Below are 25,682 nucleotides of genomic sequence, written 5' to 3'. Positions count from 1 at the left end.
CATTTAGAATGGAGGAAACAAAGCATAGACAAACGGCGCGTGGAGAAAAATAGTTGATTGAATACAAACTGAATGTACGATTTTTTTAAATTTTAGACATATCGAAGTAAAATTCTATATGAATCTTTACTTCTCAAAACCCTAACTAGAAGAGAAGAATCCGCGGGCGCCGAAGGCGGTTTCTCTTGGGAAAATACAAAGTTCCACTGTTCTGTCACACAGACCTAGGAGATTTGTAGAGGTGGAATGAGACATCACGACATGGTATATTTTTGTTATTAAAAATAATCTACCGAAAATGGAGTGGTACGACAGCAATGCAAATATGGATTTTTACTATGAGGTTTTCATAGATCCTTCTACCGGCTCCCGCCAGCTGAACATAAGATGGCTATTCCATTGTGGGATTGGAATCTTAGGCCAATAACCTGCTGTCCCTGAAATAATGTCGGGGCGACTGTGCACTCCACGAGTTTTCAACGCATACTAGCGTTGAGCCTTCCCTTTTTCTCTATATTCTTATTCACAATTCGTTGTTCTCCACTGCGCTTATGTGGTACCATCCGTTAAAGCAGTTCTCGCAGGTCACCTTGAACGGTCAGGCGTTGTCAGAACGCTGGTCGGTTCTCCACTTCTGCTGTAGCTCGGACATAATGTGTACGATTGCATTGTTCACAGTGTTTCACGACACATTTCCTCCAGCATGAAGGACAGGCACCCGCTCGCGTCTTGCGGTGAATCTGGGACATACGAATACGACGTGCTCCGGTGTTTCCTCCTCATCCCCGCACTCCGGGCAGAGTGAAGATATTGCCTGAAGCAGCCATGTCCAGACAGGAACTGCGTCAGGTGAAAATTCACCTCTCCGTGCTTCCTGTTCAGCCAGTATGAGCCCATACGTCCAACCGCTTTTCTCCGCCGTGTCCCATTCCTGTTGCCACTTCAATAGTGATTCTGCTCTCGCTGGTTTCCTCCCGTCTGTAACACTCGCCGTCTTCCGCCAGGGTGATGTCAATCGGGATCATGCTGGCGAGAACGCATACTGCTTCCGACGAAATCGTCCTGTACGCGCTCACAACTCGCATCGCCATGAGCCGAAACGTTCGGTCCACTTTTCTGCTATTCCGATGGGTTTCGAGAGCCACAGACCAGGTTGGCGCTCCGTACCGTAGTATTGACGAGGATACAGTAGCTAGAAGACGCCTTTTGCTACTGCAAGGTCCAGCGTTGTTCGGCATTGTCCTCGCTATCGCACTGATGGGGTTTTCTGCTTTCTCGCAAGTGTAGTCGACGTGGTTGTTGAAATTCAGTCGGTCGTCGATCCGAACTCCCAAGTAACGGGTGTTAAATGAAAAATGAGAATTTTTTCAATCACTCATAAAAAAAATTATTTATTTTTTCATCGATTTCAGTATTTTTTATTAATAACATAATGTATTTTCTTCAAAAAAATGTCAGTGAATTTTTGAGTAAGGGCCGTGGTCTGCTGTTCGACGCAACTTTGTCGCGATGCTCTCACAAGAACATTGTACGGCACTTACGTCCATTTTCCGGATATAATTCCGGATTCTTGTAGTCAGTTGCTTCGTGTCCTTGGCCCTCCAATTGTTTTTATACACTAGGGCACTGAGTGAGCCAAAGAAATCTTCTATTGGGCGGCACTGGGGCAAGTTTATTGGGTTACGATCTTTCGGCACGAACGGTATCTTTTTCTCCTCAAGATACGCCAGCGTCTTCTTGGCGTAATGGGAAGACGCCTTGTCCGGTCAGAAGACGTACTTCCCATCCGCGTGATGCTCGTTCAGGAACGGCAGCAGGATTTTATCGAGGCACTCTTCTGGATAGATTTGTCGGTTGATTGCCAGACCGCTCGGCTTAAACCAAGGCTTTGAAATGCCCCGGTCGGAAATGGCGATGTACAACGTAACCTTTTTTTCAAACTTGTGCTTGAACTTGTATTTCACTTCAGGCGGTGTGGATGACTTGTCGCTGGAGTAGTAATTATCATTTCATGGAATATGCGTTTTGGACAGTGGAAAATAGCTTTCGTCGTCCAGAACGAAAGACGTCCCGCGGTATTTTTTGGTCATCCACCGACACTGTGATTTAACCGTCTCAATCTGCTCCTCCGTGTACTCCGGCGACCTCGTCTTCTTCCTGCAGACGATTCCTTCCATCTTGAGGGTCCGATGGATCAATACGTGGGAGCAGCCATATTTCCGACCGGCGTCACGCAGGCTGGTTGCGTCCTTGTTGTCAAACAGCTTCTTTAACGATGTCTTCCTCTGCTTCGTCATTATCGTCACCGGACGACCACTTCCGACCTTCCGCTCTACGTTCAGGGAACCCAGGATACGATATACCGTACTGACAGGTACATTTTTTTCCTTAAAATGTGCCACCGTGAACTTTTTTCCTTGCTGGAAATGCGTTTCGTAGAACCGTACAATGCGTTCGCGGAGCACGTGCTGTTTCGACGCCATCTTTGCTTTGACTAAATTCAAACTAGCAAAACCAAACACGCCTACTGTTTCTAGGGAGCTCAAAGAGCAATTTTCTTGGAGAAAGAAAATTTTACGCTCTTACGCTAAAGGTATTGAAAAAAATCTCATTTTTTATTTAACATCCGTTACTTCAACATACGCTTCGAAGTTATCACGGGTTCACCGAACGAACGGTCGTTCTTTTTCAAAGAACGGTAGTTCTCCCTACGAACTGGTTCCGAACGAACTGTTTGCGAGTGATCTGTATGGGAAAGAACTGATTGAGAGTGCATGTAACGCAGGGTTTTTAAAGCTATATATTTTCAATTTCGCGTAATATTCATATACTTCCTAATTATCAGAAAAGAAAATCTGGGGGGATTCATAAATTAGGTAAAAATAAAATCTCATAGTGAGAGCAAGTTGGGAAAAAAGTTTTTTCGTTGCTTTCGATCCATTGTTTGGCCTATTGCGTGTACGTGTTATCGTAATTGTTTGTATGATTGATTATTAGTGAAGATCGCTGCTAATTTTTGGCACATATTTGCACATATTTTGTTCGCATAAAATTATTACATATACTTTTGTCGGCCGATAAACATTTTCACATACAGTTTGCGACTTTTAAAGAAGAAACGCCTTATCTTTCCCCACTAATTTCAAAAATTTAAATCCCATACGTACACTATCCAATCCAAAGATATCAATGAATAGTTGTCCATAGATGTTGGTTGGGTTCTATGTTGTTCTTGATACCGCTAAACGAAAGAGCGAAAGAACGGTTCAAAAGAACTGATTCACTTAGATGAACGGTTAGTGATTGAACCATTCATCAAAGTGAACCGTTTTGCCCATCTCTAGTTGCTAGCATCTCCACCTCTTCGGGCGTTTCTTCTGTCACTGTTAGTGCGACGTCGTCCGCAAAGCCTTTGGGAAGCTTCAGTGTCAGCACTCCGTTGTACATAATGTTCCAGAGCCTTGTGGTACTCCGGACGTTATCTTCATCGGTACCTACTCTCTGCTCGTCTTGTAGAGGGCAACGTGGTCTTGGGCTTTTCCGATCACCGTCCGGATGGCGTCAATAGTGAACCTGCCTTCCCGGAAGCCGAACTGCATTTTTGACAGACCATGGTCACTCTCCGTACATTTCGCCAGCCGGTTGAGGATAATCCTCTCCAAGAGTTTTCCGAGCGTATCCAGCAAGCATATAGGCCTATATGATGTTGGTACTCCTGGAGGCTTTACTGGTTTCGACAGCAACACTAACGTTTGTATCTTCCATGGTTTAAAAAAGTAGCCATCATCCAGACATTTCTGTAGCACTGTCCTGAAAATATCCGGGAACGTCTGTATCGCCACTTTCAAGGCCACATTGTGGATTCCGTCGGGACCGGACGCTTTCTTCGCCTGCAGTCCTTTCGCCACTGGTACCAGTTCCTTGTGGAGACTCGTGAACGTTCAGCAGTAATCTCTTTTTACGGCATGGGTGGCCAAGTCGTTGGATCAGGCCTCGGGAATAATCCCTTCACAATGACCTTCAGGTTCTCGGGACACGATTCGACGGGCGCCACTGGACTCTGATTCTCGCCATCACGACACGATAAACATCGCCTCATGGGTTGGCGTCTGCATCTCCGCATAGCTCCTTAAAACAGTTCGATTTGCTCTGTCTAATTTCCCGTTTCAAGGCGGCTCTAGCTGCTCGGTACACCGTACTACGCTGGACCCTTCCTGTGGCTCGAAGACAACTAGCGCGAAGGCTGCGGAGTGTTACGTTCCACCAGTAAACTGGACGTCGTTTATTCTTAGGGTCTAATTTCCTCGGCATGGTAGTGTCTGTAAGATTTTCCGCGTTCCAGTCTAAAGATCTGTTACCTAGACGAAATGCTTCAACGAAAAGGTCCTTGTCGAAAGCATTCTTCCACTTCCGTTCAACGCTTGTGATCCTCCGTACTATCACATGGTTTCTTTGACCGATTCTATACTGGATTTGGTGGTCTGGTGGTCACTATGTGTATACGATTCGCTCTGTGTTCGCCACCAACGACGGGCTGCAGAAGGGGACGTCGATGATAGGTTCGCGGTCATCTTTCCGGAAGGTGCTGGTGGTACCTTAATTGAATAGCGTTACTTCCAGCTTTGCGAGAGCTTCCAGTAGACTGTACCTTCTCACGTTGTTACAACTACTTCCCCACTCTACCGCCCAAACGTTGAAGTCACCTCCTATGACGATCGGGTTCCGATTAATTTCGCGGTCATTGCATCTAGCATCTGGTCGAACTGCCTGTTTATCCATCTCGGGGGTGCATAGCAACTGCACATGAAGATTTAATTAATTTTGTCGATATCGAAACCTTTATATGAACCTCCAACAACTTCCTGGATAGGATATCTGCCCATTACCTGTATTTCAGCCATCTATAAACTGTCCGTCACCCAATTTCCGTTATCGCGAGGTACTCGATACGGTTCAGCTACGATTCATTTTGATTCTGTTGTTGACTGCCATAACAGTTGCTGAGCTGTGTTGCAATGGTTGAGGTTTATGTGGATTACCTCCATCATTGCGAATCTGCCAACGCCTTCTTGTACGAGGGACACTTGAAGCACCTGAAGGCATCTCGGTTGCTTCGCGCAGTCTCTCGCAACATGCCCTTTCTCGCCGCATTTCCTTCACAGATCAGACTTGTCGGGGCCTGTGCAGTTTCTTGCCTGATGTCCAAAGCCCACGCACTTGAAGCATCTCAAACAGTGGTAATGTACCTTCGTCCACCAATATATCGTTCCACATGAATGATCAAACAGAACCGTTCCGAACGTCACCCAATGGAGCAAAAGTTTCATGTAGTGCCTATCGGCCGGTTATTCCCCGGTCGACAGATCCGTATCGCTCTCAGTTTCTGCTAGGGCACGTCTTTAGGACATTATATAAATTATCTTCCAAATTAATTTCGTTCCTGCAATCACTGGAACTGTAAATCGTACGTTTTGATCCTTATCAGGAGGTAAGAACACGAACACACACACCCAAACTAGCGTTGCCAGAAAGCAGTTCATCTCGGGCAGAAAAGATGCCTTTTCGTGTCCTCGAGCGTCAAATGAGCAAATAAAGTCATCTGTCTAAAAAGCTTTCAAAAGTTTTTATGTATGGGAGCAGCCATCTCTTTCTTTTTTCTTTTTTCATCTCTTTTGGGATGGTACCCAAAAAAAAGTCCAAACGATGTCAACGGGGATCCAACCAACGCTGGCTAGAATGGAAGGCTGTTCTGCACGACGACGCTATCCACATAACTACTGGTGCTGTTGAATAAATGCGTGATAATATTACACTTCATTATAAAATGAAGCTGGAAAGTGTTTTCTAAGAGTGAAAATGGGAACATAAAGGAGATATATCTCCATCTCGGTCTGGGCCATGTATGTGACAAAGTATGCGAAAAGCTTATTTGCAATGTGTCTCATGTTTCGCTAGCTCATATTGAGCTTATATTGCTATACCATATATATTAGGCTGTCAAAAAAGTCCTGCGGTATTTTTTTTTAATTTTCATTTGTTTATAAAATTAGTTACAATCATCTGTTTTAAGTCAAATATGCGCCGTTTTGTTCGATGACTTGTTCCGAACGAGATGCCAACTTCATAATACACCTGTTATAGAAGCTCGCTTCCTTATTGGGAGAAAACTCGGATAGCCAATTTTCACAGGCCCCTTTTGTGGCTAACTTCTGACTACCTAGCTCGTTCGCCATGGACAAAAACAGGTGGTAGTCACTTGGTGCAAGGTCCGAACTATACGGCGGATGCAAAAGAACCTCCCATCCGAGCTCCCGGAGCTTCTGGCGCGTCACCAAAGAAGTGTGTGGCCTGGCGTTGTCCTGATGGAAGACAATGCGGCCTCTGTTTATCAAAGATGGCCTCTTCTTCATGAGTGCTACCTTCAAGCGGTCCAGTTGTTGGCAGTACAGGTCCGAATTGAGCGTTTGGCCATAGGGAAGCAGCTCATAATAGATTATTCCTTGACAATCCCACCAAACACATAGCAGAACCTTCCTGGCCGTTAATGAGGGCTTGGCCACCGTCTGAGCCGCTTCAGCGGGCTTCGATCACGACCGTTTGCGCTTCACGTTGTCGTAAGTGACCCACTTTTCATTGCCAGTCACCATCCGCTTCAGAAACGGGTCGATTTTGTTGCGATTCAGCAGCGATTCACATGCGTCGATACTGCCAAAGATGTTTTTTTGCGTCAACGTTTGTGGCACCCATACATCGAGCTTCTTTGTGAATCCAAGCTTCTTCAAATGGTTAATAACGGTTTGATGACTTATCCCCAGCTCTTGGCCGATGCTACGGCTGCTACTATGCCGGTCTTTCTCGGCTAATTCAGCGATTTTGTCGCAATTTTCGACGACAGGCCTTCCGGAGCGTGGCGCATCTTCGACGACCTCTACACCAGAACGAAAACGTTGAAACCATCGTTGTGCGGTGGAAATGAAATCTGTATCGGGTCCATAAACTGCACAAATTTTATTGGCAGCTTGAGATGTATTTTTGCCTTTGTCATAGTAGTACTGTAAAATATGTCGGATTTTCTCTTTATTTTGCTCCATATTTGCGACACTATAACTCACGAACGACTTAACCAAACAAAATACTGTCAAGGACTATATTATAGCGCGCAAAAATACCTTTCCAACAAGCTATAGTATGACTCGATACAATGAATACAACTAGAACTACGCGCTTACAACGACACCCCGCGGAAATACCGCAGGACTTTTTTGACAGCCTGCTTACCTGTATTTGAGAGTCATGACATTTTCTGTTATTTTTAGGCTCATTGAATGTAATGAATCGGGATGACAAAACATGTGCTAAAAATAATTTGAGTATTCATTCGTATTTTCAACTTTTTTATTAATATATGCCACACCTGACTGCGAAACTGCAGAAACTTTAAAAAAATTTAAAAAAAATATTTATCCACAATTATTACGTACCGAATGTATCACTATTTGTCAAAACAGGTTTTACTTTAAACAAAATTAAAAAGTAATAATTATAGCAACGAAATGTTAGCCTTCAGTGATAACGATCTATGAGTGCTAATTTGTCATAAAAACAATTAATGTTTTTTTTTCGCAATGCCCTAATTTGCCACTAAACGATTTTCGTCCCGCCCTGAAAGTTTCAGTTAAGAGACACAATTTTTCACCGAATGTGAAAAAACAACGCGAGCATAACGCGACTGATCGTGCAGCTAAACAACACATCCAGCACTAATCATGTTGGCAGAAAATGTTCAGCCCCATTTCAGCAGCAAACGTACAGTTAATTAATGACGCATCGGACTCACGAGAGCATGTGTTTGCTTCAATCAGCCGCTCGAAATGAGATAGAAAAAAGCAGAAACTAATCATCAGCAGCGGCCCACGTGTGGTGTGGCACCCGACGATGAACCTGCTGTCCGTTGCAATCACCTGAGACCACGAGTGGTGGAATTCCGTTGTGGCTAAACTACCTGCTAATTGAAAATTAATAGTTTGCAACGTGATTCCATCGAGGAAGCTCACTGCTAGTGGGAGTTGCCTTTCTCCGGTTTAATGTTAGATCTTCGATCTTTCTTTGTGAAACGAAATGTCAAAGTTCGTCATAACCAGGCGGTTATAACACTCGAAGCTGGTGTGTTCGGCGCAGCATTGGTTCTGTTCTCACTCGTTCATTCGCCTGATTAATGGCTCATAATGGCGAGATTATAAAATAATAACGAAACACCGACCAGCACTGATGTAACAACATGATCGCGCACACGGATCGTTTTCACGTAACACCAAAACCTCCTGCCATAAAGTTCGCATATAAATCTTGAAGTCGTCATAGTTAGAGACAGAGAGGGCCGGCCTATATTTGGTGCCAGTAGGTGAACTGCTCTTTTCCTAATTGGATCAACTTTCACTCCGAAACATCACCACTTCTTTATCAGACCGGATCTGTAATCACATCACGCAGCTTAGTTCAAAGTTGCCACGAAATTAGTTCGACTGACCTGTTTCTGCGATTTGCACACTCCCCTTGCGTTAGGTAGCTGGTGGCCACCTTCACGGGTGATGATTTTTCCGAACCGGCAACCGGTCAACTTTTCTTCGCCGAAAATCGCCGTGTGCCGAGTAAGTGTGCTGCAAGCTTGGAAAACATTTTTCCTCGGTACACCGGAATAATCATCATTTCGTCTGGTTCGCTTTAACCTTCAACCATGTTCAAATCAATTTACAACCGGTTGCAACCGGACCGGCAAAGGGGGGGATTGGAAAAATTTCTCCTCGCAATTTACACGAGGAATTACCAACGAATTGTGGTGCTGCAAAATGTATCAATTCATCAAAGGCAAAAAATGGAGTTAATATTGGATCGCGTTCCACGGCGATACTTTTTGGGTAATGAATTGTAAGAAGGGAAGTCGACGGAATGGAATACATAAACAATTGGGAGAAATTTTGTTTTGAACATTCGCTGGGCGACAACTTGGGCTAGAAAAAAAAAAGTTAATTCGAATGAACCGATAAAATTTCCGATTAAGGTAAGCTTGGAAGCTTGGAGCTTGGTGCGTTGGTTACGTGCCGTCTTACGGGGGTGTTCAATGATCAGTTTGTTTTGCTGATTGAATACTGCCGCCACCGAAGCGGTTTCACTTGTTATTCACTTGCAATCGGAAAAGCGAAATGTATTGTTATGAAATCCGATAAAACAATACCTTTCCACGTGCGAATGTTGTATCTTGGGGTACAACTACAACGAGGTGAAACAACAACATGACAAACCGTTGGAGCGTTTATTGTTATCCAAGATGTACGGGTATTAAGTGTGCCCATATTAAGGAATGATTGATCCATACATGCTTTCGCTCGCATAGAGGTTTCAAATTGACAAATTGTGGGTTTTTGTCAGGCGAAATGTATGAAACACTGCCCAAATATGCATTGTTGACGTAGGCGTATATACCAAACCAAAATCCACTTTTTTACTGATTCACATTCTTCACCACGTTATACATACGCCAAACAAACATTGATTGTTCCATAATAATTGAGAATTATTGAAAACCATTTTGTCGTAACATTCGTAACATTCGTAGAATCGAATTCCACCGGTTCCGAAGACATGGCTGAATCAAGTTCCGAGGTCTTATACAAGAGAATACCTAAACTTCATAATGGATATCAAATTTGGTAATTTTCTACTAGCTCTTTCACAGTCACTTCAAGTGGTTGTAGATTCAATGAGATCACCCGTACATACTCCGGATTGGTTGTTCCGGCGGAAGTGGACTTTTTCGATCTTTAATAAATTCAATCTTAAGATGTATCAAACTAACTAATTAGTGTGCATTTCAACTGTGATTATCGTATTCAGATGTCTGGTCACATTCAATCTGCTATTTGCATTTATTCTAGGTAAGGTAAATAGGGTTACTATTCATGTATTCATCTGATCGTTTTTCAAATTCATCTTATTATCAGCAAAATTTTGTTTACGAATAAAATACATTGAGAATATAAAAAAACACTCATCCTACATATGACGAATTTACTGCCAACTTGTCTTAGGAGTTGGTAGCACCGTCTCAGATAATAGTGAAACGTTGTGGGTGTAAAGACATGCAACTTGGCATACTTGAAATATTCGAAAAAGAATTTTGGAAAAGGCCATTTTTTTAATTTTTTACATAAAATTATAATTTAAGAACTATGATACCTACAAAATTCTTGTCAAAAGATGAAATGTAGGAAATTGTTTATATTTTCACAAAAAAATTGGAAAAAAATTTCGCTGACAAAAAAGTTATTTTAAAAATTAAAATTCATTTTTCTCAAAAACGTATTTTCTTAAATTCCTAAAAATATATATATGAATAGCCCTTACAATTTCCAATAAGTCGTCCATACATCGGATGATGGGCACTTTCACAGGAAAAAAGTTTTGCTATCAACTACTATTTTATATTTTCTTTGAAAAAAAACTAATCCTAATTTTGTTTAAAGTCAAGATATAGTATATTCGACAAAGTTTTAGATCTTGTTAGAATATAAACTTTTATCGAAGACATCAACTTTCTATCTTTTATAGTTTTTGGAATATAAGTATTTTTTTTTATGAAGACTCCTGAAAAAAATATGTTTTGCTCGTAACATTTTTTGTGTAAATTCTTACGTTTGACATATTCTTGACATGTTTCTAAATAGAGAAAAGTTAGCAGAGCATTTAAAATGCGATAATTTATACATACAAATATAACGAAATGAATATTATCAGCATTTTTTCAAAGAAAAACATGAAAAAGTTGTTGTTCGAAAAACTTTCTCCATGTAAATGTGCCTATCGTCCGATGTATGCAAAACTTGTTGGAAATTTCAAGGGCTATTTATATCTATTTTTTTCTAAATTTTTAAAGCGTATATATTCTAGAAAAATGAATTTAATTTTCAAAATATTTTTTTTCAAAATAATTTTTTTTTTCCAAAAAATTCTTTGATAATTTTTAATGAAAACCAAAATAATTTCCTACTTTCCATTCTTTGGCAAAATTTTCTGATGGATTTTTTTTTCGAATTTTGAGTTTTTTCAACTTTTTTTCGAAAAATCTTAATTTAAAAACTATAAGATCTACAAAAAGTTGGTCAGAGAATGAAGTGTAGGAAATTACTTGGGTTTTCATAAAAAATTATCAAAGAATTTTTTGAAAAAAAAATTATAGAAAAAAAATATTTTGAATTACTTGGGTTTTCATTAAAATTATCAAAGAATTTTTTGAAAAAAAAATATTTTGAAAATTAAAATTAATTTTTCTCGAAAACCTTTGCTTTTAAAAATTCTGAAAAAGATAGATATAAATAGCCCTCGATATTTCCAACAAATTTTCCATACATCGGACGATGGGTACATTAACATAGAAAAAGTTTTTCGAACAACTTTTTAACTGTTTTCTTTGAAAAAATACTATTAATGTTTGATTTGTAACATGTTTATGTATAAATTATCGCAATTTACAAGCTCTGCTACTTTTCTCTATTTAGAAGCATGTCAAGAAAATGTTACGAGCAAAACATAATTTTTTTCAGGAGTCGTCATACAAAAATGACTTATATTCCGAAAAATTTAAAAGATAGAAAGTTGATATCTTCGACAAAAGTTTATATTTTAACAAGATCTAAAACTTTGTTGAATATACTATACCGCTATCTTGATTTTAAACAAAATTAGGATTAGTTGTATTTTTTTCAAAGAAAATATACAAAAGTTGTTGTTAAAAAATTTTTTTACATGAGTTTTTTAGATATCATAGTTTTTAAATTATAAATTTTTGTAAAAAATTAAGAAAAACAAATTTCGCTTTTTCTAAAAAGTATTCTATTTATTTTTCGAATATTTCAAGTATGCAAAGTTGCTTAAATGTCCCATGTCTTTACACCCACAACGTTTCACTGCTATCTGAGATGGTGCTGCCAACGGCCAGTCGAGTTGGCATGAAATTCGTCATATGCTTCTTAAATTTATTTGAAATATTTTCTTAGAATTCATGTGGTTGAAAAACCACCATTCAATTCAAAATAACATGTGTATATTTCAAAATTAGCTTGACATGACTAAATTGTAATATATTAATGTATTAATATTAACTATTCTAAAAGCCTTTATGAAATTTTTCATTTTATGGTAGATTGTTCCAGTATCTTTACGGGGAACCAAGGGAAAAACTTCTTAATGATCAAATCTCTCCGTGATTTTTGAATGCCATTTGGCAGTTTTTTCAGCACATTTAATGAAGGTTTTGAGACTTCCTTCAGCTGATTCTTCGTAAACTCGATGTAGTCATAGGAATAATTCGTTTAAAACACGAGCCTTTTGAGGAGATTATGTATTTGACTTATTTTTAAGGTTGATCATAACTGATTGTTTGAATTGAACTGAAAACTCGAAGAAATCTGAAGGTTGCATTTCACAAACCTGTGGTTCAATAGAGCTTTTAACACGCTCAACAAAGTCTTCAAAGCTTTTAGCCTCTCCACGATAAACATACTTCATAATTCGTTCTACTAAAGCGTGGAATGTATCATCTGCCACATAAGTATGTTCCGCCTCCAAATATTTCAAAGCAATTCAATGGATTTCGATTGCTGAAGAATTGATAAGTAGAATATCAAGAATAGCAAGATTTCTGTGCTTGTTCTGTCCTGCGCAATTGTCAAACCAAGATTCCAATTACGTTCTTGGAAACTTGGATTTGAGAAAAACTTGTAAAAATATTGGCAATGTGGCTTGCTTTTCATTCATTAGTTGTTCCATTCCACATGAATGCTCTGACAGTTTGTCCAATTTTGCAGTCCTCAGAATTGATTTCGGATATTCGCTCGAGTTAAATTTTGTCATGACAAATTGCTTAGCATTAACGGTTTTTCTAAATGGACCTTCGATTGAAGACCATTTTTTCTTGACGCTGGCGTTATTCCGCTACCGGCTAGAAGAACCAGGTCACTTCGAACCAGAACAAGACAAACCAGGCATCGAGCATCGAACTTGAACTACAGGTTGACAAGCGTCTCGACACGTAGTTGGCAGACCCGTATCACTCTCAGTGTCTGCTACGGAACTATTACGAGTATAACGACTGCATCTAACCCAGGGCCTCTCTTCCGGACGTTACAAAAATTTTCTTCCGAATCCATTTCCTTCCTGCAATTACTGGGACTGTCAAACTTCGAAGAAAAACTTACGTTTTTATCCTTATCAGATGAGTGAGGTAAGAACACCAACATAGTAGCCAAGTTTTACATCAAAATAGCGAATAAACGTTCAAAAAAAACACATTGTTCGCATTAACTGGCGTAATGTATTTTTCAATTGGATTTAGATAACAAAAGCTTACAAAACCCTATCGGAACACTTTTGAACGTTAATATTTATTCAATGGACAGATTGTTTTTGATAAATTGTTCAGTCATGGTTATTCAGCTAAAAACAAGAGAAACGCCTTTCCCCAACACCGAGAGTGTTGGTGGTTACGTCATATGCATATTAGGGCAGAACAGCATTTGAACTGGTTGAGACTAGCCAGAGATTAAGCTGGAGGATATGGATCATGGCTAAAGTGACCAGACGTCCCGCGTTACGCGGGACAGTCCCGCATTTCAACAAAATGTCCCGCGTAAGATTACGTCCCACGAAACGTCCCGCATTTAGCAAAAGGAACGAAAATGTCCCGCAATATCAATATATTTCAATATTACAATTTGATCATGTTGATTTTTTCAAATGGATGAACCTCAAAATACAACTTTTATTTGGCAAACTGTTCAAGAGTGTCTCCAATGCATTCAACGATTAATACGTGGAGCTGGTTTCATCGCATCGACAGTGGACTTTTTGTTCAGAGAGTGTCAACTGGGAACGACAGAAACAAAATTGGAAAATGATTTTTATGAAAGTTCCCTATTGATCCGCAGGGACCAACGTGAGTCAGACGAAAAGTTCATCTTTGGTCCCCTAGCTCGGTCAAGGCTTAACGTGTCAAATAAGCCGGAAGAACTAGTGTATACTGGACAGGAAGAGGCAGGGTTGTTTGACGAAGTATCGCAAATGAAGAGCCTGGCGACCTTACGGAAGTTGGCCGGAACCTCAATCATGGCCGATGAAAAAATGTATGTCGACGTGTTCTTTTACCTTTCCGTGGCTTTGGCAGTCAGCTATCTCTCCATTTTGGCCATTCGCCCAAAAATTTTCTATCGGTCGCAACTGGGGGATGTTGGGAAGGTTGGCGGTCTTTTAGCATAATGGGCTGATCCCAGATTCGGCATGAATACCGCATCACCTTCGCAACTTTCGACTAGCACTTCGTACTCGTTTCCCGTTCACCATATGACTCGAAAGAAGAACGGTTTGGACATTCCCTTCTCGTCTGTCAGAGAAGGACCTTCTTCGAGAACTTGATGTCCCCTGCCATTCGTTGAATTCTAGCATCAAGTACGTCTCGTCTTCCATTATGAGCACGAAAAGAAGTTTTTCACTTTTTTCGCCGGAAAGAGGTTTTTCACCAGCACCTGAAGCTACTCCTTCTGGGTGATTGCCTGCTGCTCAGATACGGCTGGTCTCGTCTGACGCTTCCGCATAAAAATGTCCATTTTGGCCAGATTCTCATTCACCATTTGGCCGGTTCTTCGATCTCCTGGCTTAAGAAGCGACAGGGAGAGGATGTTGTAAATACCAGATCGACTATATCTGGCGGTCATAAAGTGCCTCAGGATGTCCAACTCCTTTGCTGTGGGGTGGAGCTGGTAGTATGAAAAAATCATCAAGTTGCTTGACAGTGCTGCTGCTACGAATCAACAGCCTTGAATAATTTTTGTTGTAGGTTTAATAAACGTAATATTTAAGGAAAATTTGTTCCAATAAATAAATTTTTTTTATCGCCATCCGAAAATAGTCCATTTTCTAATGCATACGTTAACACTAAAATCGATGAAAAATGGATTGGAATTTTAGAGCATATCATTCGGTAATTTGAAGAAAATTGTAGGATTTGAATCGTGCTTTCCAGGCTTAAATTTTCTGACTGAGCGAGTGATTTTCAGCCGTAAACAAAATCTAAACCACCGAAAAATCACAACTGAGTGACGATACTCAGAAAGAAATAATACAGATCAGGTTTAATTGCAAGGAAACATGTTAAGAGTCCCATGAATAAATGAGACTCGCTAAACTATGGTTTATTTTCACATAACGTATACACTTAACGTTTTGTTTTTTGTGTCCCGCGTTAGACCACTTTAATCATGGCGATTCCAACATGTTGCTCTAGTCCAGCGGTATTCAACATTTTTATCATAGGGGCCACAAATATAAAAGAAATTTTATAATAAAACTCTCTTGCTTTTAAAAAAGCAATAACAAGATTTCGGTTTCGATTTTTTCAATCACGTAAAAGGGAGGGGGTTTTATGAGGGTCTTAAACTATACTAATCATTGATCAAGTTTTCGCTAGCTGCAATTACGGCCTCCAAATGCTTCCGGAACGCACGGCAGGTTCTGCTAATGTAGCCTGGATCCATTTCTTTCCAGCCACGGGTCCACGTTTGTCTGAGACTTGCTGTACTCTGGTGGCATTTAAAACAGGCCTTGACCTTTGTGATGCGTCATACTGAGTAATCCAGCTGGGTTGGATAGTGGCCACATATCTTCGCTTAGAACGGCAGATGTTCCTGCAACCACTTCTGAGCAGAGATATCAACCTTCCTGATTTTTTAGAATTTACCAGACATTTTGGCTCGCATCCGACGTATTCGACAAACACTCAATTTAGCCTGATTTTATTTATTCCGAAGCGAAACACGTTTTCGAAGATACAGTATAGAATTTTTTTAAGTTTAAAGTTAACTTAAAGAAAGATTCTCCATCAGATTGGTAATACAGTTTCAAATTTTTATTATTTGAATGAAAATAATTACTTGAAGTTTTTCGAATGCTAATATAATATTATTTATATTTATCGTTTATTCCACCTGAAAAGCTATTTTGATTCACAATGACACAATGACATGATCACAACGACAGAATTTGTAGATATTTAGTAGATACTATACTATATAAGCATAAATTATTCAGAAACCGTATAAAAATATGTAATATTCCCATACGTACTCAAACACACATATTCACAATAAGAATTGCAGATAATTGAAAATTTCATTTTGTCATTAAAAATGATTTTATTTATGGAACAAAATATATTAAGTTGTACAAAAAGTTCACACAGTTTGATCAAAATACTTTCAATGGAATGCATTTCAATCTGCGACTCAGAAACTTTCAGGCTGAAAGCTTCATAAACGTAATGAAAATTCCGTTTTGAAGAAAACCGTGACGGGTGACGAAAATAGATTATTTACAAAAATTTCAAGCGACAAAAAACTTATTGCATGCGAAATAAACATCCTTTAGCTTTAGCATCCTTTTCACTTTTTCCTCATTGAACCTACTGGATTCGCCCGAATCTTCCTTTTGATGGTGGCGATAACCCTCGGAACCCGAGCTGACCTCGGACGACATGAAGCCACCTCCACTATTCAGTTGTCCTTTTTTTTTGGTCCAAGACCATTTTCACGGTCCACCGGGACACTCCCACGGCGATTGAAATGTCTTTTTGCGTGATACAAATCATGAATACGCTGCCACTTCGTCATGATGCAACTGTCAAACTAAACAAAACGGCTTATTTTACTCGCAGACTATTATGATATGAATTAAAGCTTACGTGAATGCAAAGAAAATCAAAGCATTATATGCACAGGTGAACCTTACTTGTACGATGGTGCAAACATTTTCACGCATACTGTAAGTAGTTTTTCAGTATCTCCTAGCAAAATACCATCTCCAAAGCAGAACTAAATATCACAGAAGACGCAGAACGGTAACAGAAAATCCGAACCGAATTTATTGTGTGGTGGCAGCGGAGGCGAAACCATTGGCATTGAAACAAAATTTCACCTTCAGTTTTCCACCAAAGAACACAACTCTCAACGCTGAACAGTACACTACGTCACTTTTAACCCGGAAACAATAAGTGAAATCACGAAAATTGAATGATCGATTGAAAAAAATCACAAATAAGTTGATATATAAGGCTTTTCAAATGGAATTTCTCAAGGCCCAGTTATTTAGTTTAGTTTTTCAAAATTGTCTTTTTCAAAGCTGCGTGCGCTTGCATGCGTGTGAACTCGAAAAGCTTAAAGCCTCTATAACTCAGAAGCTTCCTCCAGCCAAAAATAAATATAAAATAGATTTTTAGGATGCATCGAAAAATTGTTTGAATATGTCTTTAGTATATGTCTTTAGTCGAAAGTTTTAGTGGCCTTGAAAAGAACCGATGCGTTTGCGTTGTTTTGTAGACGCAACTGAAGATGGTTAACTCATGATTCATTTTTGTTCTCGCAAGAACAATACACGCACTCAGAACACAATAAAAAAACAAAAACAAAACAAAATACACGTAACGCACTCAGTATGCATCGCGACATTCTTCCCGTACTACACACAGTGCGTCTTCAGGCGATTTTATATTTGTCCCCCACTACCATTATCTGTTGGAAAACGCATAAAATCAACAATTCGTACAATTTCCACGACATGAAAACCGATGACGTACGTCCTTCTTAACATTTTTCTTCTGCTTTGATTCTGCTCTACAGTATGCTTGCTTTTTGCATATTTTGAAGGCGAAAAAAATCAGCAAAGTAACAAAATAGAAACTGAGGTGGGCCAGGGCAAGCATTTTCCGAGACAGCCAACGACATGCATCGACAAATCTTGACTAAGATGGACTTTCAAGCAGGTACTCATATTTATAGATTTTTATGATTTCAACAGTGACATTCAAGTTATTCTTTTCAACCGACAAAGAAGTAACAACGCTCAAAAATTTGCACCCCAAAGGTAACGCTCTCGTTTTAAAAATTTCAAACTTACACCCCAGTAATGATTCAAATATGATGTGATGCAAAAATACAGAGGCACTCTTCACCAGACGACATGCAAGTCGACGCGGTGCCCCTACCGAACAAAATTACACCACATTAAACGTTGTCTATCTTTCATTATTCCCTAGAATCGAGCAAAACTGCTATGTGTGACATCAGCAATCAGAAAGACTGCTGTCTGACAACTGGAGCGAGTTGTATAATGATGATGATGATAACTAACTAATGGTAACTAAATGACTGATGACACGAATGGCTTGGTTGTACTCAATGAAAAAATACGGCGGAGCTTAGATTGCATTTTTTTTCTCTGGTCCATTATCCGTAAAACGAATGGTGCATTTGCATTTCGAGCAGTCGATTTACGCTCGTCTGATTAGCAGTGATATTTGAATATTGTACCTCGCTGATACTTACTCGGCCACGGGAACACGATTGAAAAATGTATATCCTTCCAATTTTCGTTAATTTAAATCATTTGTGGATTAGGGAACCGTAATGCATAACGAACAAAAAAAATTAGAGAACTTCCGATTCGATTGGAATGCATACCATCAAAACCATCCGTTCAGAGATAAAAAAAATAGATAATGACTTCATATTCTTATTTACACATCCACATTTTTATTTTTATTCACTAACGTCACCAGGATTAGTCCTAATGATCGGATTATATATATTCAATAGATATATAATCTACTAATACCTCTTAACTAGACATCTAAAAATGTGTAAATATGTAATGTGTCAAACTCAGTTATTCTCATCTCATATTTCCTAGCTGTTTTTTATGTTTTCATGATTGTTACACATTCAAAATGGTACCGGGCCAATCAAAAGAGAACGAGGGGTCGCATGTTGAGTTGCTCTAGACGATTGGAATTTTATTCCCCTGGCTGTGACATCGATTTAACATGATGTTCGAATAATGACTTACGAGGTTTGTTTAAAAAGTATCGCGACTTTCGAATTTACGCGGGTTACGTATATTCGATTCAAGATTTTTTGTGGCATTATGTTGGTACTCATGTCTCTCACTTATGCTGACAAGTACGGCTGTTTTGAATGTTATGTTAATGTTTGACAACTGCTTTTCTTACAAGTGCTTTAGTACACCTTCGATTTTTACCTATTGCAAAAATGGATCAAAGATTATATCTAATTTTTGTGTGAGAAAACACTCATGGTGGACGCCGGAGTTGCGTCGTCTCCGTAACAGTGTCCGCAAAGTCCGAAAAGGCTACTTTCGAACAAAATCCAGAGACGCGAAAGAAAAGCTTAAGCATCTTGAAGCGTGCTATAGTGAGCGTGGAATAGCAGCTTTTCGCTCTTTTACAGATCGAATTGAATCGAATTTGAAACAGAATCCGAAATGGATCTGGACGTTTGTGAAAAATCGTAAAAGCGGAACGCATATTCCGGAGAATGTGTCGTATGGTGACTTAACAGCTACCACCCCTGAAGAAGCGGCAAACCTGTTCGCAAATTTCTTCCGAATCGTGCATAATGATGATCCGCCAGCATTCTCTGCAACAGAGTTTGACAACATTTTGTTGCTAAACGTAAGTTTGCTACCGTTAACCGAATGATGTTCTTTCAGCCCTGAAGAAACTTGTCATCTCTAAAGGCGCTGGTACCGATCGTTTGCCTCCAACTTTCCTAAAATAGTGTGCCGAATCTCTGATGACTCCGCTCAGCCTCATCTTCAACCGTTCACTGATTGAACGATCGTTCCCAACTATGTGGAAGACGGCTTCGATTACTCCCGTGCACAATCGGGTGGTACTCACATAGTCGACAACTATCGTGGAATTCCCATCCTCTGCTGCATAGCAAAAGAATTCGAAGATATAATTCACGCAGCCCTCTACAATGCAGCACTCCCGCTTATATCTGACGTTCAACATGGATTCGTGAAGAAAAGATCTACTGTCTCAAACCTTACGTTACAACGTTACTCATGGAGCAAATGGATAAGCGTTGCCAAGTGGACTGTATATACTTCGACTTCTCAAAGGCGTTTGACAAGGTACCTCATGGTCTTGCCATTCGAAAGCTCAGTCACTTGGGACTTCCAAGCTGGATAACAGAATGGCTCAGTTCGTACCCAGAGAAGCATTTGTGAAAATTGGAAACGCTCGCTCACGTATGTACAGCATCCCCTTAGGAGTTCCTCAAGGCAGTATTCTAGGCCCTCTTATTTTTCTTACTGTGTGTGGTCTTCCTATCACGCAGCGCAAATGGTACGCATTGAGAAAGTACAGAAAAGCTTCATCCGCTACGCGCTACGGGGTCTTCCCTGGAACGATCCGTCTAACCTTCCCGACTATGTAAGCCGCTGTAGACTCATCTATATTGAAACCTTACAGTCAAGGCGGACAAAAACCAAACGTCTGTTCGTGTTTGACATATTGACCGGCAACATGGATTGTTCAGAGCTGATACAGAATGCACGAATCTACGCTCCATCTGGACGCCTTCGAGACAGACAACTCCTAGCGATTCCTCCGCGCAGGACCGCCTACGGTCAAAACAGTCCTCTACTTAAATGTTTCCGTGAGTTCAATGTAGTGAATAATTGTTTTGATTTTAATATATCTAAAAATGTGTTTAAAAGTAGAATTAAGGAGCTACCCTATGTAAACAGTCTGTAGGAATCTTTAAATCCAAGACGGAGAAATAAATAAATTAAAATTACATTCCGAATGTTGATTGCGACATCTGGTGACCCCACCTTGGAGCGTAACGACGTTTATCGGAGTTCGTAAAAATGCTCCCGGAGGGTCGAAACGATGTAAACGACGCAAAGCGTGCCGGAAGCCCGAGCATGTCAACAACTGAAATTGAATATGATCAATCCGAGGGTATACAAAAATACTTTTAAAACAGCTCTTGTAGAGTGGTCCACTGTACATTCCATTCCATTACGCATTTCCACAGCCTCGAGATTGTTCCTAATATAATCTCGAATACCGATTTTGCTTCAGCACTACGAAGGGATTTCTCTAGAGATAGATAATAGGCAAAAATCGAAGATGAACCACGTGTAAGAAAAGCAGTTGTCAAAAATTAACCGAACATTCAAAATAGCCGTACTTGTCAGCATAAGTGAGAGACATGCGTACCAACATAATGCCACAAAAAATCTAGGATTGAATATATGTAACCCGCGTTAATTCGAAAGTCGCGATACTTTATGAACAGACCTCGTATACAATAACGCTAACAATTCACCGTTTTCGATTCGATTCTACCTTGTGCGGCCACATACTCTGATCATAATCCTAGATTATGGGTCTGATTTCAATCACAATCATCTCCATCAATTAATCAATCAACCATTGTTCGATTGTATATAAGTTGCAGTAGTATAAACAAAATCGTTTAGCAAATGTTTACGTTACTTCTCAAATTTATTTTATTTTTATTGATTGAAATATTACTACAGCGAGAAAAGCACTGGCTGAAATTAACAACCGAGTCTAGAACGTGAAAACGACTCTAATTTCGTCCAACATTATCTCACTTTGCTAATATCATCTCGTCACCACCACCGCAAGCAATAAGGTGACCAATTGCCCAGAGACCAATTCGTTTCCATAGTCGCACTACGGATTTCGTCCCCTACTACACCAGAACCAAGCCACCACATTAAGCAAACGGAGGCGGATAATGAAACAAAATTGAAACATAAATGTTTTGATTGTGCTCTCCATTTTCTCTCCCCCGCGACCTGTATTGGCGGGAGTGCGTTGACGACACATACCCATCTAACTTACCCCATAACCACGGTTAACCATCGGATTGCGGTATGAGTGTGTGTTGAAAAAAATAATATCAGGCTTATGTTGCAAACCGCCGGTCGCGTTCAATTTCAACACATGCTGCTGCTGTTGTGGCTGAGCATACGTTTCTTCTGCCACTGGATATGTCAGCACTCAGCAGCAGTCGAAAAACCGCTGTCTCGACGTCAGACCGCCGGCAACTTGTTTCGTATACAGACAATGTAATTGCCTTGTAACGCTTGAAGGATGTGCTACGAATAGGGTACGATATGGGATTGTAGGTCAGTAATCGCTATTAGTTGCCCCTGTGGGGAGGGGTTTGGGAGCGCCGACCTCGAATTTCAGTTTTGAAAAAGGGTATTAAAATTGAAGCTAATAGCCTCAATGGTTCAGATGAGGCAATCGTAATTTTGGATTTCGATCAGGTATCAAAGGTATCCCAAGCGACTACTTGAAGATCATTTTATTACCTTTTAGTGGCTAATTTTACACTGGCATTCATTCGGTAGCCGAAATTAATTCACTAATACTTCATTCTTTCTTTCACTCTGTTATTTCCTACCTCCCGTTCTACATTCAGTTCTTTCTGACCGGTTCCCGATTAAGCCGTTCGAAAACTAACCTGTCTCAATTCCGTACACGTTCGTGTTCGCAGTGTAACGGGCATGAGTGAGGAATACGCCAGAGAAAACAGTAAACAATCGACGAATATGTCAGATATACAGATTTTGTCTGAACCGTTTCAAGGGTACACCGCTCTTGGTGGCATTTTGTACCTGTCCGGTAAAAAGGTAGAGGTGCTGCTCAAACTCGTTCATCTGCGAGAATGCTTCCGCGTTTTTTTTTTGCTCTGCGGTGACCAATCGGATTAAAAATTGGATTAAATATGCTTCGGATCACTTGCTGAGAAGTGATGAAAAAATAAAAGAATTGATTTTTCAGATACTTTAATTGATATTTATAAAATGTTTTTACATATTTTGCTTCATATTTCTAAGTCGAGGAACAAGTTCTAAATTGTTTGGTTAACTCCGACACCGCTTACCCGATACTTCAATTTCTTCAAATATTATCCAAAATTTTATTAAACTTAATTCAGTTGTTGCAATGACTTTTCATTAACTTTATTCGTAAAAATTGTTATCTCACAATTTGGCAAGTTTGGCATTGAATAGGATGAAGTTCAACAGAGGATTTCATACTTTCACGAAAATGAAAAGTAAATGATTGAAAAAGTTTAATGAACAAAACACTTCAATTGCGGCCGTTTTGCAAAGAAAGAATGATTTGTTTTCAAACGCCGCTCTACGTAATTTACCCTGGAATGATCCTTCAAACTATTAACATCGACTACCAGTTGACCCTTTATAAGGCAGTGGCAATCATTTACAACAAATATATTTTTCGCCGCACTTGGAATATTGTTTCAATATTTTATTCAAAAAAAAACTTCTAAAAGTATCCGGCAATACTTTGCCAAAATTTTTTAGGGCTGCTAAAAATGTACGATATTGATTCGGACGTCATTTTTATGTAAAAAAAACGTGATTTTAGAGCGCCGGCAGAAAATTCTATTGAAATTCGTTGAAAATGCAACAAGTTTATAAGTTTCTCAATTTTTGCACTGTATGTGTATATAAAAAAAATTTTTTTTCGCTGTACTAGAAATATTCTTTTTATTCTTGCATAACCAAATGCGCTAAAACGTGAGCTTACAAGGCAGCGGCAAATAGTGTTTTAGGGGTTAACCCTTTAACTTCATCGACTTCAACTTCAGAGAACATAATGCTTACATGAGAAAGAACAAATATTTACCTTTGAAAACATTTTAACTATTGAAACAGTTATTGTTATTGGTGGCAATATAGTTGCCACTGCCCGTTAACCCCAAAAACACTTCACGTTAATGCGCCTTTAGTTATGCAAAAATCAAAACTATATTTCTAGTGCAGCGATACCAATTATTTCAGCTACAGGCAAACCTATTTTTGTGCGGGGGATAGGGACCGCACAAAAAAGTCGCATAAAAAAATCGTGCAAGACTTCATCAGCAGCTTTAAAAAATCGTGTTCGGTACAAATTTTGAAAAAAACTTTTTTATGCGGTAGATAGGAACCGCATCAAAAAAGTTTCCCCCAAGAAAATAACCCAATTCCACGCCATTCACCGTTCGATTTCCTTTTGTTTCCCTACTTTGCGATGGGACACTTTGCCTTTTCGGCTGCGCGTGGCTGTTTTGTGCTTTTAGTTGCATGTCCAAACATGTTGCTGTTAGAAATCATGTCATGCAAAAACTTAGAAAAACTTAGAGCATTTGATGAGAGGAGGGGAATGATTTCAGAAGTAGATAATTGAGACGCGAATATGCTCTTCTCGCACTGAAATGCATATAAACAATCGAAAAAAACTAAGTGGCACTTCGTCAAATATACTTCTTTTCATACACCGCACAAAAAATATCGCACAAAAAAAATCGCACAAGAACAGAAAACCGCACAAAAAAATCGCGCAAGAAAAGATTCGCACAAAAAAAAACCGCACAAAAACAGGTTTTACTGTATTCACAATATTTCTAATGCAGCGAAAAAACTTGTTTTTTTATATAGAGTTTCAACGAAAAAAAAAAAAAATTTGAAATTTTCATCAAATACACCATTGATTTTATTTTTATTTTAAAAAAGTACATGATCTTACACAGTAGATCCCAAATAGTAAATTTACAGTGAAAAACCTCTTCAACATGATGCATTTTCAACCAATTTAAACAGAACTTTTCGCCGGCTCTCTAACATCGTGGTTTTGTTACATAAAAATGACTCCCAAATCAATATCGCACATTTTTAGCAGCCCAAAAAAAATTAGAGTATTGACAGATACCTTTATAAGGTTTTGGCTAAGTAAAATATTGTAAAAAAACTCCAAGTGCAGGAAAAGAATATTTTTTGTTGGTGGCAATATAGTTGCCAGTACCCGTTAAAGGGTTAACTTGCAGTGGCAACTGTATTGCCACCCGAAAAAATAAGTCCAGTGGCAACTGTATTGTCACCCATTGTGTCAATAGTTTATTTTTTATCTAAGGTAAATATGCGTTCCTCGTGTAAGGATTATGTTCTCTGTAGTTCGAGTTCGAGAATCTCACTGAACGATGCCCTGCTCGTCGGTCCGACTGTGCAGGACGATCTGTGCTCTATCATCATGCGTTCCCGCACACATGAAATCTCGCGTAACTTTTGAAAAGGTCCAATGTAACATTTTCGTCAACTCGAGAAAAACGAAGTTGAAGACCCAAACATTATTCCGCTAATTGTCTTAAAAGCTTTCGATCTTTATCGCTACTTTCACCACTAGCAGTCAAGAATAACTCTGAAAAACCAATCGCAACTGTTGTTCCGTGATTTGAGATTAAAGTTGAAGACTAGGAGCTAAAAATGTTACATTGGACGTTTTGACTACCCGCATTTGCACATTGGACATATTACGTTGCACGATAAGAATTTGAAACTAACTACTAAACAACAATCCAAATAACAGCATTTCATTCTAAAGGCAGATTATTATTGTTATCACTCGTCGAATTGCACTGAAATCGGTAACAACACCAGGGGTACGACTAAAACGTCAAATCCCTCATATTGCCAGTGTACCCAATATTGCTGCGGTTTAATGACATTTTATTTCAATCAATTACTGTTGTGCACAACTCGGTGCTGTTATATAGTCGAATAGTGGCTAACTTTAAACTCCATGTTAAATGTGAACACCTCCATGTGAAACCGGAATATGAAAATCGCTCATGCAGTTAGAATAAAGCAGCGCATTTTTCGATTTCAATCCTCGTAAATGATATGTTGATAAACAAATGACGCCATATTGATTTTGATTTTGGGTAGCC

At 39.4% G+C, this 25,682-nt stretch overlaps 1 protein-coding gene across 1 annotated transcript in view; it reads right to left on the bottom strand.

Annotated features, from left to right (window-relative positions):
- The window catches only part of LOC129771792 (patched domain-containing protein 3), a 227,333-nt gene that overhangs the window by 170,360 nt on the left and 31,291 nt on the right, over positions 1 to 25,682 (bottom strand). The window lies entirely within an intron of this gene.

Source organism: Toxorhynchites rutilus, chromosome 2, assembly GCF_029784135.1.
Source record: "Toxorhynchites rutilus septentrionalis strain SRP chromosome 2, ASM2978413v1, whole genome shotgun sequence".
Classification (NCBI taxonomy): domain Eukaryota; kingdom Metazoa; phylum Arthropoda; class Insecta; order Diptera; family Culicidae; genus Toxorhynchites; species Toxorhynchites rutilus.
The sequence above is the reverse complement of the archived record's forward strand: the minus strand, read 5'-3'. Positions and strand labels throughout refer to the sequence as shown.